Genomic DNA, 19,283 nt, shown 5'->3' with positions numbered 1-19,283 from the left:
CCCTTTGACCAAAGTCAGGTGTCTACACGCACACCAAGAGTAACCATGTTCCTTTGGAGGAAACCAAATGCCTATACAAACCTCATTTGTCACACTCCACTTTTGGAAAGACCAGAAGCCCATTCAAACCCAACCTAACCCTCCCAAGTTCCCTCATTCCTTTGACAAAATCCAGACTCCCAAATTTACTCGAAACTTCACTTGACTCCCTTTGGGGAAGGCCAAATATTAGATCTTCCCTTTAGCTGAAGTCATATTAGACAAATTCTTTAAATCATCTGGTTGGCCACTGTTGAAAAAGTGATATTTGAGCAGGAAGATCCTTTGTCTGATCAAAAATGGCTGTTTTAAAGTTCTCAGGATGCTGAGGGAGCATTTAGGAGACAAAATCCCAGATTATTTTCACTTTGAGCAATTTTGTGCCTAGCAGACACATTCTACATAATCATCCATTAAAGCTGGTATTCACAAAAACCAGACAAAAGGACTTTTGAATTCAATGTTTAAAAGATAAAGTTATTTTCATGCAAAAATGAAAGATCCCCTGAGGAAGATGACAGAGAAAAGAAAGCTGTCACCAAATCACTCTGTGGAAAGCAAAATATTTCTATACTTCCTTTAAGAAAAAAGGAAAAGGAAAATGGAGCCCTATTCAACACACATTTTAATAGGGATGTCACATTGTCAACAGTTTTCTCCACTGCTGTGAAAAAAGGCTATTTAGACTTTTACACTATGAAATTTTAGCAAACAATTCCCATAGCACTATCAAAACTATGCTATTCAGGATCCTCAGCTAAAAGATGGTGAGAGCCAACTATTAAGCCACAGGCATGGGTTTTGAATGGGACCCTCCCACCCTAAATCTGCAAAAAAAGAACACAAAGATTTTGTAGCCTCTCACTACCATACTGCAAGCACCTGAGATCTCAGGAGTTTCTATCTTCAACAAGAGGCAGCATAAGGGTTGGTTTTTTGAGGGGGAAACTAAGTGAACATTGCACCATTTACAGGTCTGACTGGAGTTTCTTACTAAATGCTTTGGAAGGCATTTTTATTTGCCAGTGGTTAACAAAAAACAAATATACAGTAGAACCTTGGTTTATAAACGTATTCTGTTCTGGAAGACCGTTCAACTTCCAAAACGTTCGAAAACCAAAAACTCAACCTGGAAGCCTCAATACAATAGGGAAACTGAAAATGGAAGCCACGTGGCACATTTGGCTTCCGAAAATCATTCAAAAACCGGAGCAGTTATTTCCAGGTTTTCGGTGTTCGAAAGCCAAAACGTTCGACTTCCAAGACGATGGAAAACCAAGGTTCCACTGTACTAGTTTCAGGATAGCATGGTTAAGGGGCTTGATCTGGGGATCCAGGGAATCAACAGATTTAAGGTCACCTAGAAACACCCCAACACATCTTGGATCAAGCCTCACTCTGGCAGAAACACCACCAATTGTGTATCTACACCAACACAGTTTTCAGTGAGTGTACCAAGGACCTCTGATGTAGATATACCTTTTAGTTGGCAAAGCTACTATCCTACTGTTCCTACAAACCAGACTTTTATCAGGGAGATGCATATTTATCTACTTCCCTCCAGATGCCATATAATGTTGGAAGTGTTGGGATGCAACTCAGCTTGTATTAAGGCTGATGGTGTGGGTGGGGTGGGGGACAGGGAGCAAACATAGAGGAATGTCAAATCTGCCTGTACTGTCTTTCTGACCTAACGTGTTAGACTGAGATTCTGACCTAACTTCCTACTTCCCCCTTCTTCTCACTCTCATCTCTGGACAGAATACATCTTCATTTTATCTCTCTCCCCTGCAGAGATCAAAGATCAAGCATAGCTCTTTGCATCTCCAACTTCATTAATGGAGAACTAGGAACATGTATTACCTATAATAAACTTGGTTTTCTTACTTTCAAATTTAATGTCTCAGTGTGGTTGGGGCTCATATGGCAAGCATTCAGTCTGGAAGCCTAATTCAAAATATATGATGTCAGGAAAAGTGCAGGTAGGTGTGGCCAAAACAGACTGATGGGCCTAATTATACCCATCCGCCAATCTATAGTTGTAAGTAATGTAGCCTCCATTCTTTAATACTAATTGGTGTGTGTGACTTCTGTCTTTAACATAATCAGGCAGTCATATATTCTACACATATACCTTTGTATAAATACTGCTTCCTCCCATTTTTCCAACTTAAAACAGCAAAATTGCTGGTTTGAAGTTATTGGTTTTAATATCATTCCTATTTCTACCTGCACCCTCCAAATGAGCACACACTTAAACAGTTAATAGTTAAAGCAGTTGTTTTTAAAGTGATTCCTGAATGGAGAGGCAGGCTGAATTTATGCAGAATGGAAAACAGCCAATTGCAACTGAACCTATTCCCTCAAGTCTCCTCTGCTAGAATGCAGAATGATTTGGCTTTTAGCTGGCATCTCTCTGTAAAGAATGGCAAAATGCTGCAGTAGTACTGCTGGTATTTATGTCTCAACTTTGCCAGTAGCATCACAAAACAGATTATATTTTTCCAATATTTATATACTCTATAGAAGGGAAAGACTGTTTCTAATTGGAGTTACTCCTACTAAGAATTACACTATCCGTTGAAATTTAATGCTTGATTTTTTTGGGAGGAATACTGGATCCAAAGGGGCGCTCCCCCATGTGAAAAGGGTCTTCCACTCACATAAAAACAGTTTTACATCTCATGCTAGAACACTGCACAAAAAAGGTGAAACTGAATCCAAACATATTCCTACATGTTTATTTACTTATTTACTACATGAATGTATTATCTTTCTTTCTTTTCCCCCAAAACAGTTTACAGAGCTAAAAAATGGCAAATTAAATCTGAATTTATAGAAATCAATAAAACCCACAGGGCAGTCAGTCACAACAACAAAATCGGCAGATTGAAGTTATATCTAAGAGGTAAGAGATTGTAAAAATTCTTGGGCAAATAAAAAAGGCTCTCCATCTGGAGATAGAGAGGTATCAAGTTCAATGCATTCAACCCTCCTTGGGGAGTTTGCTCCAGAACTGGGGTATTGGTAGAGAAGGCCATCTCCCTGGATGTTATTGGACTCACCTTAGAATACAGGAAAACTGGAAAACTTGGGAACATTTATGTGAGGTCCTTAAAATATACTGGCTCTTAAGCTGTTTTGATCTTGAAAGGGAAGAAAATGCACTTTGAATCGTGCTACAAAGTGGACTGGTAAACTAGTGCAATTTGCTAAAGACTGGAAATATATGCTTCAAATAACCAGTCCAAATTAGTAGCCTATACAGTCGTACATTGGATCCCAAACACATTGCAAGTTGAACATTTTGGCTCCTGAGCACCACAAACCTGGGGAGTGAATGTTCTGCTTTGCGAACATTCTATGGAACCCAAATGTCCGACGGGCTTCCAATTGGCTGCAGGAAGCTCCTGAAGCTTCCTGCAGCCAATCAGAAGCCACACTTTGGTGTCTGAACATTTTGGAAGCTGAACAGACTTCTGGAACGGATTCCGTTTGACTTCCAAGGTAAGACTGTATATCGGTTAATCTACTTCAAGCACATCTACCCCATGAAGAAGAACTGACCGAAGTGGCTGTCAAAAATTTATCTGAAATAGGTAAGTATAATTTTTCATTTTGCTATGTGCTTTACACTAAACATATTTTTCTTGATTTCTTTGGCAAAGCTAGTGATTCTTCTTTTATTGGAAATGAACAAGATATGAAACATAAACTGTTGAATGACCAAACTTGAGTTCCACTGACCGTTTTCCCTTCCAGGAACGAGATATTTTAAGGCCAAAATCCATGGTTAGTCCCCCATCCCTTTTGTTGATTCGCAGCAGCAAAACAGAACTTGAGCCATATTAGCATTATATAAGAGGGGTGATTAATTTGATCATTACTAGTACCTATGGTCTGTGTCACAGAAGCATGCTTCCATTGGCATTTTTTATTTTGTTCCACTTCCATGCTATTTCCCCCCAAGAGGCAGATTTGTAGTCTATGTATGTTAGATAATTTTGTTTTCACTTTCTCTTCTCATCACTGTACCTTATTTTAATGCACAAACATTTGGAAGAAGGTTTAATTTTATAAATAAAGGAAAACCTTGCAGTTATGTGTGGCTGCCAAGAAGTTCTAGAAATCCTGCAATAAATTTAAGAAGGGCGGTGGGATTTAAATCCGGTTTTGCTATATAAAGAATTCATTTTGGGAAATAAGTCTATGACATAGGATATTGATATATAAGACAGGAAACATTAGGATGAACAAAAAGAGCCTGCTTGCGTGTTGCTAAGATTTCATACTGTATTGGGATCAAAGAACAAACAACACTTCTGCCCTCTCCTATCCCAGTTAAACTACCTGTTCAATCTGTAACTTTAACACAGGTTAAACTATGTTTGAAACCAAATGTAGTTAAACAAGTGTTAAAGCTTCGTTCAGTGGTACCTTGGTTTTAGAACAGCTTAGTTTACGAACAACTTGGAAATAGAACGCTGCAAACCCGGAAGTAGGTGTTTGTGAACTTTGCCTTGAGTGTATTCCGTTTGTAAATTAAGTCCCCCGCTACTAATCAGAGGCTTCCTGTTGAGTCTGTCAGCTGTTGAGTCCTGAGCACCCACACAACACAGAGGTGATATTTGGAGCTTTTGTTTTTGCTATTTTTTGCATTTTTGTTTGTGTGCCTTTTTCGTTTTTTTGACTGTGACTTGTTCTTTGTTTTATGGGACTGACTTGCGACTGTGGCTTGGGACTTCATTTTTGTGACTTGTTTTTGTGACTGTGTGGAACTCAGTTCAGCTACTGATTGATTGATTGATTGATTGATTGATTGATTGTGTGACTGCAGAAATGTATAAAAGCTCCCCCTCCCCCCATCCAAACAATGGCTATCATCAGTGCACGTAAGAAAAAATAATAATTTTAATTTTTATCATCTACATTACTGTCTTATTTATTTTATAGTACAGTGCATTGATTATTGTTTTCATTTTATGGATCAATGGTCTCACTAGTAAAATTCATGTTAAATTGCTGTTTTAGGGTTGTTTTTAAAAGTCTGGAACGGATTAATCCATTTTGCATTCCTTTCTATGGGAAAGCATGCCTTGGTTTTAGAACGCTTTGGTTTTGAAAAAGACTTCCGGAATGGATTAAGTTTGGGAACCAAGGTACCACTGTATTAAGTTTTTAATATTGATTCAATTCAGGTGGGGTCAAATCAGGCCATTTACAAAATAAGCCACACATATTAAAAATACAATGGGTATCTCATCTGACGCAACATGGACATACACCATCTAACTCAAGCTATTGTTTTAACAAAAAAAAACACACACAAAAAATGTACGTATATACAGGTTTAATTGATTAAAATTAAAATTGGTATTAAATCAACTGGAATTTCTTTAATCAGTTTAAGGATCTCATCAAAAGACAATTGATGTATCAGAGTAAATGGTATGGAAATTATTTTTGCAGAAATGCAACTGAACCAATTCATATGTATATTAAGTTAAACTAAAGAAAAGGCCTATGCCACAATTTCCTGAACTCTTTCTGGGAAAAAAATTCTGGTGTTAAAAAACGTGCAAAAGTGAAATAAAATTGTTAGGAAACATTGGCATTTAACATCATTTAGTGAATCTTCATTTGTCTGACTAAGTGCCAGCCATCTAGAACCATCTGCTATTATTTAGTATGTGTAAAACTGATGAGTGCTAAACTATTACATAATTATAGTTGGGAATATGATGTGAATCAGAGTGGATTACAACAGAAGGTACATACAGAATATATGTATGCTCCACATTTCAGACTCATTTATTTTTAACAAAGCTATCAGAGGAATGGAAAAAAGGTGCAGCTTACATTGAAATGTAAAAGTTGAGTGGCCGGAATAGAGCTTGAGAGGAAATAAAAAACACAATATAAATTCGGGATTTCCTTTTTCTGAGCCCTATCCCCAACCCAAAATAATCCAAAACTTCTGATGGAGTTTCTTGTTGTTCTCTAGTTGTTCTTGTTGCTCTCTCTCTTTCCCACACCCTCCCCAACACTTCTGCTTTCTCCTATCGCAGTTAAGCTACGCTACATGGCCTCCTTTTTTCCATACCCTCCAGCATTTAACAAATGGAAACAGGGGCACTTCTGTGGGCACACAGAAGGTATGGCCTGGCAGCCCAATTCCAAATACAAGCATGTTCAGGCAAACAAACTACCTCATGAAAGCAAGTTCCTAAATAAATAAAACAATTAATAAAAGCAGATCAAGTCAAAGAGTTGGAGGCTGGAAGGAATCAGATTCCTTTCTAACCTGAGTGAAAATGCCTTCCTCACCTCACCTGTGGCACCTTGGTATGCCTCAACAGTGAAACAAAATTTGGCCACCAAGATTATCTCGTAAAGCAGTTTCAAATCCTTCTATTACAATTCCGCAAGCAGTTACTAGATTTTGTTTAAAGCTTGAAGGAAAGTTTATGCTCAGAATGCCCTCCTAAGGGACGCTTGCCTGAAACCAAATCCCAGGTCCTTTAGGTGACAAGCAAAGACCTTTTTCGTATTTGTCCATGCCTTAAAAATGCTCTTTCAATATATGTTTTAATCTTGCATAAGCTTCAGTCTTTTCCCATCTATTTTGCTGTTGCACTTTTTAAAGGTAACTTGTTTCTGATCTTACTTGGCTGCTTTATTGATTGATTACTTATGAGCTAACCTAGGAAACCTCTGGGACTGAAGAGCAGGAAAGAAATGTATACAATAAAATAAAAACTGTTACATGTACAATAAAACTCCATATAAGATATTAAAACCACAGAAGCAGCAGTCATGAAATCCAGCAGAGCCATAAAAACAAAACCAGTTATAAAACATGCTGATATGCCTGGGCAAATTTTTAGAAAGTCTTCACCTTGTGCCAAAAAGATATGCAGTTATTAGAGCATTTATATCCCACCCTTTAGAAATAAAGACAGGCAACCTTGTCTCGGGAGAGCATTTCATATAGCAAGAAAGTCTTCTTTCCTGACACCTTCAGACTTAACTTCAAATATCAGTAGGGTGTGGATGTGGGCCTCTTAATAATAATAATAATAATAATAATAATAATAATAATAATAAATTTTATTTATATCCCACCCTCCCCAGCCTTAGCTGGGCTCAGGGCGGCTAACAACAATAAAACAGTACAAAAGTACAGCATAAACAGCACTCTAAAAACATTCATTATAAAATTAATTAATTCAAGCCACTGGCAGCCATTGGGCCAGAGCTCTGCAAAGATTGCCGAGGGAGGGAGTCAGGCTATGCCCTTGCCAAAGGCCTGGTGGAACAGCTCTGTCTTGCAGGCCCTGCGGAAAGATGTCAAGTCCCGCAGGGCCCTGGTCTCTTGTGACAGAGTGTTCCACCAGATCGGAGCCACAGCCGAAAAAGCCCTGGCTCTCGTTGAGGCCAGCCTAACTTCTCTGTGGCCTGGGACCTTCAAGATGTTTTTATTTGAAGACCGTAAATTTCTCTGTGGGGCATACCAGGAGAGGCGGTCCCGTAGGTACAAGGGTCCTAGGCCATATAGGGCTTTAAAGGTTAAAACCAGCACCTTAAACCTGATCCTGTACTCCACCGGGAGCCAGTGCAGCTGGTATAGCACCGGGTGAATGTGATCTCGCAGCGAAGTCCCCGTAAGGAGTCTCGCTGCAGCATTCTGCACCCGCTGGAGTTTCTGGGTCAGTCTCAAGGGCAGCCCCACGTAGAGCGAGTTACAATAATCCAGTCTGGAGGTGACCGTCGCGTGGATCACAGTGGCTAGGTCAGGGCGAGAGAGGTAAGGAGCCAACTACTTAGCTTGGCGGAGATGGAAAAATGCCGCCTTTGTTGTAGCTGCAATCTGCGCCTCCATGGAAAGGGAGGTGTCGAAGATTACACCCAAACTCTTAACGGACGGTGCTGGCACTAATTGCGCCCCCGCAAGAGATGGGAGTTGCCCCCCCAATCCCATATCGCCCCGTCCCAGCCACAGGACCTCTGTCTTCGAAGGATTTAGCTTCAACCGGCTCCCACGTAACTATCCAGCCACAGCTTCCAAACATCTGGTCAGTGTGTCTGGAGCCGAGTCAGGATGGCCATCCATCAACAGATAGAGTTGGGTGTCATCGGCATACTGATGGCAACCCAGCCTTGGGTTCAGCCTTGCTCAGATCTATAACTTGGGTTCTCCTCCTTCTCAGAGGAGCAGAAGCATACTCCAGCATCACAGATGACCTTGAAGAATCTGCTGTTCCTACAAACCCCAATATTTCAGTCACAGGACAAGAGGACACCACTAGCTTGGGCTTCCAGGTGACTCTCACATCACCCACCCCAGGTCATAGAAGCAAGGAAGGAAGAGCTTTCAGGTCTGCCTCGAAAGTGCAAAAAATCAGGAGCTGTGTATTTTAAAAAGCCCTACACCTCTTTGTATTATGAGGGAAAGTGAACTATAAACTGTATGACAAACTGTGCATTTTTACACTTGAAGCTACATGGAACATTTATTTTGGCTGTGAAAATACATTAATTAATGTGCAGTCACAACATTACTCATTCCATACAGAAGCTCATTAGGGATGCGCTCAGCAACTCTAGCCAGGAAACACTCAACGATGCATAACACACCAACCTTAATTATAGATCATGTAACTTTTCTTTTTAAAAACAAAAACAAAAAAAACCTAAATATTTGCTAATGGATGTCTTCTCCATATTAATAATGTTAGCAGAAATAGTAGTTCTTTTTCAATATAATGAAGCTGTGTTTTTTTATTAATCAAATAATGCAATATTTAACTGCATAGACATACAACTTAATTGAGGAAGGTGATTAAAATTGAAAAATTAATTAATCTAGTAAAATGTTACAGGCATCTTTCCTAAGTTTAAATAATACATGAATTAGAAACACTCTCCACAACCACCATTTTCCAGCCATCATCAAGCAGCAGCAGCAGCAACAACAAAAGACATAACTATTTGAAGTTATCACTTTGTCAAAATGTCCTGTCGATATTATTATTCAGTGTCACAACAATACTGAAGAAATGGTAACTAAGGATCACACTTGAGGTTGCCATTAGAACATTTAGAATAATTATCAAACACTATTTCTGTTGCTGATAACTGCAGGTGGTCTTTCTGTATGAGCTCCAGACATCATTTGGATCTGCTTTCTCCACCCCTTAACATTATGCTGATTGGGCCTTTGCCTAATCCTGCTACTCTGAACAATCACACCTCCATAGGGAGTTGGAGAGAAGATGCAACAGATGGAAGACAGGGAACAGTTTTGCTGGTGACAGCAGTGTTATGCAGGATGGTGAGCAACTGAGGCTTCCCCATGTTCTTCTAAATGTGGTGTTTTATGAGCTCTCAATAAAAGAGGAATAAATGCAATGAATATGAAGGAGCAAGGTTTTCAATTGCACCCGCAAGACTAATCTAGGAACAATAAAACAAAAATGCAAAAAAACCCCAACCCTACAGACTTAATGTGATCAGTATTGTTAAATCACAGCCACAATCTTATACCACCTATTCTTATTTGAAAGTAAGTTCCGATGAATACATACAGTGCTTTTTTTCTAAAAAAATGTTTAGGGGTACTCTCATTTTCCTACTCATATTGAAATTGTTGTTGTTTAGTCATTTAGTCGTGTCCGACTCTTCGTGACCCCATGGACCAGAGCACGCCAGGCACTCCTGTCTTCCACTGCCTCCCGCTTGGTCAAACTCACGTTCGTAGCTTCAAGAAACTGTCCAACCATCTCGTCCTCTGTCGTCCCCTTCTCCTTTGCCCTCAATCTTTCCCAACACCAGGGTCTTTTCCAGGGAGTCATCTCTTCTCATGAGGTGGCCAAAGTATTGGAGCCTCAACTTCATGATCTGTCCTTCCAGTGAGCACTCAGGGCTGATTTCCTTAAGAATGGAAACGTTTGATGTTCTTGCAGTCCATGGGACTCTCAAGAGTCTCCTCCAGCACCATAATTCAACGTAGATTCACAAAATATTTAGGGGTATGTGTAACCCTGCACTCCCGCAGAAAAAAGCATTGAATACATAGCTTTTGAGTGATTCATGGAATCTGGCTTTCAACTTGTTTAGCAGCTGCTGCTAAAGCATAATCCATGTATACAGGTGCCATGCCTTTTCTGTATTCTACTCACTTTATAGTGGTAATAGCCATATGAACCTCACCAAGTGCCTCTTGAAAACACTAAGTCCTATGGTTGGCTTTCTATCTTATGCATTAGACAGATGGCAAATCGCAGAAGAAGAAAAATGGCAACTCATAATATGTTTGAGCTGTATAAGGTGTAGCTACCTGTGGAGTGCATACCACCACAAGGCAAATAATCTTTGAAATGGTTCTTGTTGTGTGGTGAATAGTACATTAAGGCCACTGAACATTTAACAAAAAAAGACATATGCAACCAATTATACACAGCAGTAAAAATTACATTAAGTGTTTCAAGTTCCTTCTGCAGCTGAGAGAGAGGAATGTAGCCAATTCAGTGATGAACAGAACAAAACGTAAACCAAGCCACTTTCTGGAATGAATCAAATAACCAAGCTAGCGGTTAGCCACTCCATACTGAGTGATACATCTCTTTCAAACTCAGATAAAATCTCTTGTTCCCCTAGCTTGGTAGAGCTGAAGTAAGGAAATCCCCTTTCTCCCCATTAGAAGGAGTAAACAATTTAAACAAGCATTGAAGAAGTGTTATGCTCAGAGGCTCTTGTGAGGTATCAATAACATATGCAAATAAAACAACAATGCAATAGGTCTCCTAAAGGGTTGGAAATAATCAAGGAAGAAAAGTCCATTATGCATTCAGTCACAGTGGCTATATGCAACCTCCAAGTTGAGAGGCAGTACACCACAAAGTACTTGCTTCTGGGTTTCTCAGGAAGTATCTGGTTTACTACTATGGGAAATGGGATGCTGGACTAGTAATTCTTCTACATTCGTACCTTGGTTTTCGACCAGAATGCATTCTAGGAGTTCATTCAACTCCCCGGAACCGTTCAAAAACTAAGGCGCGGCTTCCAATTGGCTGCAGGGGTGTCCTTCAGCCAATCAGAAGCCGCACCAGACGTTGGCTTCCGAAAATTGTTCAAAATTTCTGTGTTTCACTTCCAGGTTTTGATTGTTCGGGAGACAATTTGTTTGGGAGCCAAGGCGTTTGAGATCCAAGGTACGACTGTATTTCATTTGTACATTTATCTAGCTGCTCCTGATATGGTTGCCACGGGAAAGCAGGAGACAAAGACAGAGACAGAGACAGAGAGATGAGGGCTCCAACCTGCACTAAACATTTAAAGCAGTATCATATCACTTTAAACAATCATGGCTTCTCTCAAAGAATCCTGGGAACTGTACTTTGTTAAGGGTGCTGAGAGTTGTTACACGCCCCCCATTTCCCACTGAAAGCTACAGTTCTCAATTCCTCTTCCTAGGTAACTCTGGGAAATATAGCTCTGTGAGGGGTATAAAGGTCCCCTAGAAGCACTCAGCACTCTTTACAAACCATAGTACTCATGTTTCTTCGGGAGCAGCTATGACTGCGTAATAAGCTGGTCATATTCAACTAACTTTTATTCAGAGTAGATCCACTGAAATTAATAATGACCATAATAACTTAGGTACATTAATTTCCATGGGTTTCCTTTGAGTAAAAGTCAAATGCAACACCCGAAAACAAATTATACAGCTTGACAAATATTTGCTGTCATCTCTCTCTCTCTCTCATATTTTTCAAGTTCAATTCAAGGGGAGCAGGCTTTCTAGAGCAAAGTTTGAAAATTTGAGTTCTAGTGCTTGTTGGTATGGTGCTAAGATAAAATGAATATGCTTTACTGATAAAAATTAAAAAATGATGCCCCCTTCTATTGGACATAAGTTCCTTTATCCTACTCAACTGATATGCAGATTTATATGCACATCTGTCTCTAAAAATATACATTTATATATTGCCAGGTGTCATGCATAAAAAGAGCTTATATAGTTTCCAAAATTAATATACCTAACATTTGGAAGGAACTAATCTCTCCCTCCAAATCAGTCATAAGCTCCCTCATTTGTACATCATTTGGATATATTCCCAAAGAAGGTAACTGATTAAAAGGGGTAAGGAAATGCTCTGCAAACTTTCAGGGAGAAGAGATAGAAATGTAGTGATCCATTTTCCTTCTTAATCCTGTCGAATTAAAACACAAACCAATAGCGCCTCGTGGAGCAGGAGTGTACACAACTTGTGATGCATAATGTAGTTTTCATTCTGCTTCACACTACATCCTCCAATTCACCCCCAAATTCATAGGCAGGAAGCAAAACAAGTAGGCTTACTCAGCCCCTGATTAGGAAGACACAATTCTCTTCACTTCTAATGATCAGGTTGCGAGTTCCACTGCCTATGTAGTCAAAATGGCACCATCCACACTCAACGGAATATCAGCAAGCTTGGAAGAACCACAAGGTTTACAGATGTATCAAACAATCATTGGGGGAACAGAAGGGGGAAAACATCCCAAAGTATTTAGTGGGCATGCTCAGTAGACAAGAAATACTGGCAGACTGCTAGGGAGAGAAAGAAGAAAAGGGCACAGGGTGGGGGAGAATGGAATACAGTGGGCTCGAATTCTGATTAGGGATCACTCCTATAAATCCCACTTGTAGGATCTCACTCATGGGCCTTGCTGGGTCTCCTGAGGCTTGGTGCCTAGCAGGACTAGAGCAGTTTGTAGCTATGTGGGTCGCACGTTAGCCACATTTCTTCCTCTTCTTTCCCAATACCTTGGCTGCCCATAGAATACTTCTCCATTAGTGAGGAGTTATAACCACCCAGGGAGAGGGTGCTCTTGCCTGTGGCTTCCCATCTCTGTCAGCTCTTCAAGGAAGCCCACCAAGCACCTACTCTATTATCCTTTTGTGTCAGACACTGAAGTGGATCAGGATTTTAAAATTCTCTTACACTCTGCTGTTTTGATATTGTTTTAATGTTTTGTGGTATTTGTTATATTATTATTGTGTTTTATTGTTTCAATGCAATGTAGATTGCCCTTGGGGTCAGCTGATATAAGGAAAGCCTCAAAACAAATGACACAAATCTCCCATTGCACACAGATACGCGTTGTTCTAACTGTGTAGCAGTCTATACAATGAGTGACTCAATGCACCACTCAGAAACTGGCTGCTACCCCCTCAAAAGTGTTCAGACCAAGATAGCTTATTTATATCTTACTTTATTGTTCCAGTTGTTCAGCTGAAGGACTGTGCCCAGCACATGTCATTTTTTCCCTATAGTGCAAAGTCCTTTCATAACACTGCAAGATGAACAGAGCAAAAATGTATGACCTTTCAATAGATGGCAAAGAACGGAGACGGTAACTTTCAGAAGGAAGAGGGAATGGATTTTTCAAGTCAAATTGTCAGAATAATTATATTTTGTTTACCAACACCTGGTATTCGAAAACGAATAATCCTGAAGTGCTAAGAAGAAATCAGAATACAATACAGTGGTACCTCGGGTTAAGTACTTAATTTGTCCGGGAGGCCCGTTCTTAACCTGAAACTGTTCTTAACCTGAAGCACCACTTTAGCTAATGGGGCCTCCTGCTGCTGCCGCACCGCCAGAGCCCGATTTCTGTTCTTATCCTGAAGCAAAGTTCTTAACCTGAAGCACTTTTTCTGGGTTAGCGGAGTGTGTAACCTGAAGCGTCTGTAACCTGAAGCATCTGTAACCCGAGGTACCACTGTACATTCCAAGAATCATAGAAGGGACCCTGAGAATCATCTAATTCTAGTCCAATCCCCTGCAATGCAGGAATATGCAGTTGTCCCTTGAAGGGATTGAACCTGCAACCTTGCCATTATCATCACAACACTCTAATACAATACAATTGTTTGATGTAGAATAAAAATGCATTTAGATACTTATAGTTGTTTATTAACAGATATTAGATTAAATATTAAGTTTCGCAGAACATAAACAACAGTGACATTGTAAAATAAGAGCTACTGAGAACAGCAACTCAATTGTGGATTTTGCCTAATCATGCACTTGACATGATCCTCTTAAAAGACTGCACTGAACAGACCACAAAGCTTCACTATTTCATTGGATATTCATTTTAAGTCTATTAATTGGTATATTGATTGTTAAATTCCACTCTGATCATTTTTATCGTTTTTGTAAAAAACTATGTAGAAATTCTGGTTTTAGTATGCTGGCTGTTTGGCCATAATAATACACATTCATTCATTCAGCAGTGAAGGCCAATACTTTGAGCCTCGATTATTTGAGGGAAGATAAAAGAAAAAAGGAGCAGGGAATGCCAAGCAGGCATAGGACTAGGGGAAGGGGGGAGAAGAAGAAAAATTAAATTTTGATAGGTTTCATCAGTGAAGTTGCTTTTCGCCTGTCACTGTTTTGCAGGTGGAATATAATCACATACTTGCATATTTAGGTTGTGCAAAATTGCAAGTATTTGTCACTCTACTGCATCAAATCTGCCCCCTCCTCTGAAAGAAACCCAGGCTTTCTGCAGAACAGAAAAGTGAACAGATAAGTATGGGCCAGCAATTGCTTGGTGCGATCTGATATAACCTCCATGCAAAGAAATGAATTCTCAATAAACAGTGAGTGTCACAAACTGATTTGTGGAAACAAATCAAAGTGAGCACTCAATAAACAGATAAATTTGAAAAGAACAAGTTTCACATTCTTCTGAAAATGAACTATTAATATGAGATTAAGTATTCCACTTCACAACAGCGAAACAAAAATTAGCTTTGGAACTTCTGAAGCTTTCACAAGCTTTCTGTTGTGTTCTATTGTGAAGCAAGGGGCCAATCATAGGCAGACATGGAACACCTAGGTGATGTGAAGAACTATAACTTAGATTCTAGCAAAAACTTAGATTCTTCAAACCACAAATCTTCTCAGCCAACAGGCCAAAGACAGATCCAGTAACATAGTTCCAAATCTTGTCTACAACACTGCTTTCAAGCCTAGGGGTGGTTTAGTAGACAAGGCAACTTGTGCCAAATGGTGTTGTGGTTTTCTGATATACTATATAGTCCAATGCCCACTGGGGAATGCAGTTGAACAACCTGGATTGGTTTCAAAACTCAGTTTAAATGTTTCCTTACCAAAGTTATTCACTTCCATATTTCCCAATGCACTTTTTGTTTCCACAATTTAAAAAGGGCTTCAGTGCTATAACTGTAAGTTTTTTTAAAGATGCAAACCAGTTAGAAGGGGAGATCTTGTTGATAGGAATTCAATATTAAAAGGATGTAACATTTATAAAGTAGAGCAAATGATTTTTTAAAATTTTTATTTTTAGCTTCATAGAAGCTTGCTATACTGTTCCTTTTTTATCCTTCCTCCTTATTTTACCCTTCAGGGAGAGGGCAGGGACAAGCAAAGCTAGCAAGAGACCAAAAGTCAGAGAGTTGCACTTTGCCTCAGTCACTTTTCCTGCTGTCTACTCCTTGATTGCTCTGGAACGGCAGTAACAGAATGGCAGTTCAGAGTTCACAAGGTCTGAATGAATTCCAGTGGCCAAGTACATCCAAGCAGACATTATTTTTCTGACACCTCTAATCTCAGCACTTGAACTGGCAGTCTATGGAATTCTACCTTTCTGCTCCACCATGCAGATTAGGACTACTTAATCAATAGTTAGTAATAAGCAGTGCTTTTTTTCTTTAAAAAAATGTTTAGGGGTACTCTCATTTTCCTACTCATATTGAAATACTGCCCCTCGATATGGCCAAACTTAGATTCACAAAATTTTTAGGGGTATGCGTACCCCTGCGTTCCCACAGAAAAAAAATCATTGGTAATAAGAATAATATTACAGCTAGTACAGTGGTACCTCGGGTTACATATGCTTCAGGTTACATACGCTTCAGGTTACACACTCCGCTAACCTAGAAATAGTGCTTCAGGTTAAGAACTTTGCTTCAGGATAAGAACAAAAATCGGGCTCCGGCAGAGCGGCGGCAGCAGGAGGCCCCATTAGCTAAAGTGGTGCTTCAGGTTAAGAACAGTTTCAGGTTAAGAACAGACCTCCGAAACAAATTAAGTACTTAATCCGAGGTACCACTGTATAGCTGTAAGCTCCACAAAATCAAGTGTGAATGAAGTTAGTTTGCTTGTGTGAGAGAGATAGTAAATTGCACCATCAAATGTTCAAAAGTGGTAAATACTGATGAATAGTACTGAGTTGGGAAGCACCCTGGAATTTGGAGGCTAAAGGACCCTCAGCTGGAGAAATCCTCTTTGGAGGAACCAACAGTTTTCAGAAAAAAACATCACAGAGGAGAAACCTGTGTCAAGGGTCCATGAGTCAGGTCAAGAGGATTCAGAACTCTCAGGGGAGACAGGAACACAAACCCCCCCTCATAAACCAGGTAGCCCCTTCTGTGTTTCAGAGGCAGATGTCAAGTGGCTACCAAGTGCTAGGAGAACAAATAATATTTCAACTGACTAGCAAATAATAGATTTGCTCTTAACTACCACCAGGAAGGCCCAGAAAATGGTACAAAATAGTAAGGTATTAAAAGGAGATTTCCAAAATGTCAAATTAACACTGTATTTCCTGGTTTTGAAGATCTGAGTTCTCATTCACAACCTTCCCACTCCAAGGGACTTTTTATGGCATTATTTTTTAATATTAATTTTGTAACAATTCCTTTACAAATATTTGCAAAAACATAGCTGCACTTCTGTAAATCAAGACCTTTATTCTAATTATTCAAAGTACTGGAAATAATACACCATTAAAATGAATAGATTTCCCAGGATGTAGTTTTTATTCCAATCAATCCCACTTGTAAATAATTAAAGCTGCTTCAAAGAATGGAAAAAAGATATCTCTAAATTCATCTGGCGGGGGGGGGGGGAGCCAAGAATTAAACATAAAATAATGATAGATACAAAAGAAAGAGGAGGCTTTGCCCTGCCAGATGCGCAATTGTATTATGAGGCAGCTTCTTTGTGTGGGTTAAAAGAATGGATTGTATTGGGCAATGCAGACATTTTAGATTTAGAAGGTCATGATTTAAAATTTGGCTGGCATGCATGTCTTTGGTATGGGAAGGCTAAAATCTGTAAGAGTTTTATGAACCACATTCTTAGGAAGAATCTGTATAGGGTCTGGGAGAAATATAAAAATATAAAAATGGCTATTTCCCATTAAAGCAATTATAATTAAGAGAGTTAATATGGACAGACAATGGGCAACTTACAGGGAACGGCTGGATTTTACGGGGGGACGGGACCCAAACTAAAATCAATAGAAAACTTAAGGAGCCACATTATGGATTGGTTGCAATATTACCAGGTATACAACATGTTTAAATTAGATAGAAAGAATGGATTTCTGGACCAAAGCTCACAATTTGAAAAAGAACTCTTACAAAATAAGGATAAACCTCTGCCTAAAATGAATAATTTTTCATTAGAATGGGAAACAAAAGGCGAGCTAGTTAAAGCTTCAATGACACTCTGTGCAATAGATATAGGACACAATATAGATCTTAACCTCTGGGAGAAACTTTGGAAAAGTGACCTGAAATTTACTGTATGTTATTCATTGAAAGAGAATTATTTGAAAATGATTCATAGATGGTATCTAACTCCAAGTAGGTTGCCTAAGATTTATAAAACAGAATCAGTTATGTGTTGGAAGTGTAAAGTAGTGGAGGGAACCTTTTTGTACATGTGGTGGACATGTAAATAGGTAAAAGTATATTGGGTAATGATTTATAATGAATTGAAAAAATTGTTCAAAACTACTTTCCCCAAAAAACCAGAGTTCAATTTGGTGGGAATAACCCAGACAGAAATTCCTAGGTGTCAGAAAAGGTTATTTATGTATGCAACAACTGCGGCCTGTGTTTTGTTAGCCCCAAAATGGAAAGTGAGCAAGGTCCAGCTAAAGAGGATTAGCAACTTAAGTTGACGGAATACGCAGAACTTGCAGATTTAACACATAGAATAAGAGCAAGAAAAACGTACCGTATTTTTCCCTCTATAAGGCATGACGCCTCAAAATTTAGAAATAGGGTGGATTAAGCTTTGGAGGAGGATCACTCACCCGCCAGAACACACCACACAACTGCTTGCGTCGCTTACAATTGCCACTTCTAATCTCGGGCTCGGGCTTTGTTCCGGCGGGTGAGCAATTTTCGGCATTCCCCCCCCCCCCAACAATCAAGTGGCCAATCGCTGCATACAATTTCGGGCTCGCACCAAAAAAACCGTTCGTCCGTCCCCCCTCAGAACTACCTGTGTATAAGACAAAAAAAAAGCTCATCTTATACATGGAAAAAATACGGTATATTAAAAGAGGAGTGGAAGACGTTTATTGAATATATGGAAATTAACTATATACATCTGAAAACGCTGGCAGCACTAAGATAAATTCAACAGAGTAAATAATTTTTGATGAATGTAAAAGTGGAAAACTGATTTGAATGGTTATAGTAAAATATGCAGGAATGTATGACAAATAAAATGAACCACGGAAGGGTAAGAAGGGAAGTCATTGGATATTTTTAAAATTATCTAAAAACAGTAACAAAGCACTGAAAATAATGCAACTTCAAAATTTAAACATGTCGCACCTCTGAAAAGTTATCAAGAGAACAAAATATCTTCTTGGCTATTATTAATGCAATATGTAATATTGTGTTAATCGTTCATAATCCATAGCAGGTAAACTAAATACAAATGCAAAGCATTTTGTTTTTAAGGAGGGGGGGGGAAAGCAGGAAATGTAACACAGGAATGTTTTTTAAAAATTAAGCATTGTCAAACCTTTGGGGTTTGCATGAGAATATATAGACAAACTGTAAATGGGTTGCTGGATATATGTTGGTAAACAATTCCTATTCCATTTCCTCTTACTAATGTGTGTGTGTGTGTAGATGATACAAAATCCAGTCTTATAAAGTATACATTCTTTAGTAAGTAATACATAAACATTTTTAAAACTGATGGCAGATGGGCTGCAACAATACAAGTCTCAATATGAGAATAATTAAAGCCCAGTTTGATTATCGTTTCTTTCAGAACTCAGGTCTCACATGACTAGAACTCTATGATCGGTAACATATTTTGAGAGAGGTTATTTTCTTTCTACCCTTCTTATCTCAATCCATTCCATATGCTGCCAGACACAGTTAAGAGGAAAGCCACACACAACCTTAACTC

At 39.1% G+C, this 19,283-nt stretch overlaps 1 protein-coding gene across 13 annotated transcripts in view; it reads right to left on the bottom strand.

The window, feature by feature from the left end:
• INPP4B (inositol polyphosphate-4-phosphatase type II B) overlaps positions 1–19,283 on the bottom strand; it is a gene marked incomplete at its 5' end in the record, with an annotated part of 263,874 nt that overhangs the window by 106,954 nt on the left and 137,637 nt on the right. The gene's annotated exons all lie outside the window — the stretch shown is intronic.

Source organism: Podarcis gaigeae, assembly GCF_964106915.1.
Source record: "Podarcis gaigeae genome assembly, chromosome: 9".
Lineage (NCBI taxonomy): Eukaryota > Metazoa > Chordata > Lepidosauria > Squamata > Lacertidae > Podarcis > Podarcis gaigeae.
Note: the sequence above shows the minus strand (reverse complement) of the source record. Positions and strands in the feature narration are given on the sequence as shown.